The 2514-nt window shown below is 48.2% G+C and overlaps 1 protein-coding gene across 1 annotated transcript in view; it reads right to left on the minus strand.

Annotated features, from left to right (window-relative positions):
- The window catches only part of CLPTM1 (cleft lip and palate associated transmembrane protein 1), a 56689-nt gene that overhangs the window by 53797 nt on the left and 378 nt on the right, over positions 1 to 2514 (minus strand). The window lies entirely within an intron of this gene.

A 2514-nucleotide genomic window follows, 5' to 3' on the forward strand; every position in this document is an offset into this window, starting at 1 on the left:
CAAGGAAGACGCTTGGAGAAGCCGGAGAACATCCCTTAAGGGCTGGGGCCAGGTGAACAAGAGGCAAAACCGTAGAGAGTGTGTGTGTGAACCTAAAATGGTTGACCTGCCCAGTGTTGGTACCTTTTTGGCAAGCAATTTTGGAGACGGTTACAATGACGGGGATGACACTAGAATTTACTCCGGGGTGCCCTCTATTAGGAGCAAATTGGAATAAAGATCAACCTCAGTGGATAACTAATGTTATTGCGATTCTTTTATCGGCCGCCAATCTCGCCACAGCTGCTTGCCCCGACTCTACAGATGCGGCATACACGACTATGGAATCATTATGTTCCAGCTAGGCTTACTTTTAATGTGAATCAGACGACATCAACTTAGAGCCAGAGTTGAAAAAAATGTAGTCACCGATTCTAACTTATCTTTCTAATCAGAAGGAAATTCCAAAGGCATTATATCATTGTTATGTTGAACATATGTCAATGTATATTCTATAGTTAAATGAAATATTTTAAAACTATATTTACTATTATGTCCATAATCTTAGTAGGATCTGTATGAACCCTTTAATGGTTGATGAAGTATTGATTTTTTTCCTTTTCTATTTTGTATTTTTTGTTAAAATTGAAAAAAAAAAACAGAAAGGGGGCATCTTAACCCCCACCTTGTACCCACCTGGTACCAAATAGGTGGCGAAGTCACCTGACCAGATCAATGCAGATGGCCTAGACCACCCTCTAGAGCAGAGGTTCCCAAACTTATTTGGCCTACCGCCCCCTTTTCAGAATAAAAAATTACTCAGTGCCCCCCTGGAAATCTACCTTTAAGAAGTGGACAAAAAGATGCAGTGACAAATTTGTACCCAAGGTTCCTAGTACCGCCCACCTGGATCGTTCCAGTGCCCCTCAAGGGGGGGGGGTATTGCTCACTTTGGGAACCAGTGCTCTAGAGTCTAGGGTCACCTTTCTGTTCACTTCCCTCTCGGGTGGATGTGTGGCTCATCCCTTTGCTCCTCAACAACCGCTGAAGCAAACAGCTCTTGCTTCAGGTATCTGAGGAAGTGAGCAGTGACTCACGAAAGCTCACACCCTGCCACAAATTTGGTTAGTCTTTAAGGTGCTCCCGGGGAGTGTTCCCTCTAAGCTGAGTTAGTGTGAGTTAGCTCACAGGTTTTTAGCCTCTGGCTCACACATTTTTGTCTTAGCTCAGGAAAGATTGCTACAGAGCAAACTAATTTATGCAGTAGCCAAATCGCTCACTCACAACTTTAACGCCAGAAGCTCACAAAGTAGAATTTTTGCTCACAAGACTTCACAGCTTAGAGGGAACATTGCTCCCGGGCTCTTGCTCTTTTCTACGCGGCCACCCATCTTGAAGAAGTGAGCAGTGACTCCCGAAAGCTCCTCCCCTGCCACAAATTTGGTTAGTCTTTAAGGTGCTCCTGGACTCTTGCTGTTTTCTGCTGCTCTACCCCAGACCAGTGTTCCCTCTAAGTGGAGTTAGTGTGAGCTAGCTCACAGTTTTTAAGCCTCCGGCTCACACGTTTTTGTCTCAGCTCAGGAAGGAGGGCTCCAGAGCAAACTGATTTATGCAGCAGCCAAATCGCTCACTCACAACTTTAATGCCAGCAGCTCACAAAATAGAACTTTTGCTCACAAGACTCCACAGCTTAGAGGGAGCATTGCCCCAGACGCACACAAAATGGGAGAGGTTGGGAGCCCCACAGCAGCCACCTATGTGCTCCATATTTTTTGGGGGTGGTTTCTGAGTTCTCTCAGCCCCACCCACCTCACGGGGTGTCTGTTGTGGGGAGGGGAAGGGAAAGGAGTTTGTAAGCCGCTCTGAGACGCCAAGTGAAGGGCGGGGTATAAATCCAGTCTCTTCTTCTTCTTATAAGACAAAAATGTGTGAGCCGGAAGCCAAAAAAACTGGGAGCTAGCTCACACTTACTCGGCTTAGAGGGAACACTGCCTGCCACATACTTTGTTAGTCTTTAAGTTGCTCCTGGACTCTGGCTCTTTCTCTACTGCTACAGACAGACGAACACATCTACCCATCTTGATCTGTCTCAATGGAAGGCACCACATTTAACCAGACGGAGTGGGAATCCATCCACCTTGTGGTATAAGGACAGAGGGACTCCCATTCTAGCTGTATCCGAAGAAGTGAGCAGTGACTGCGGAAAGCTCCTCCCCTTGCCACAATTTTTGTTAAGTCTTGAAGGTGCTGCTGGAGGACTCTGGCTCTTTTCTACTGTCGCAGGGCTGTTGTCAGGCTACTACGGAGGATCTTCCCTGACTAGGTCTTACTGGGAGGGAGGGGGGAAGATGACGAGGCGCCTCCTAAAGACGCTCAATCAGTTCATTCACAACGAGGAAGAGGCCCTGGGAAAAGGGGAGGGGCCTGGGGGAACAGCCTGCCCCGGAGGCCAATAGCGGGCCGGCGATGGGTACACGTGACCGGCTCAGGGGCGGGGCTGGGGCATGAGGGGAAATGCCCCGAGTGCGGGGGGGG

This window comes from Gekko japonicus, unplaced genomic scaffold (assembly GCF_001447785.1).
Source record: "Gekko japonicus isolate JY-2015 unplaced genomic scaffold, Gekko_japonicus_V1.1 scaffold1389, whole genome shotgun sequence".
Lineage (NCBI taxonomy): Eukaryota > Metazoa > Chordata > Lepidosauria > Squamata > Gekkonidae > Gekko > Gekko japonicus.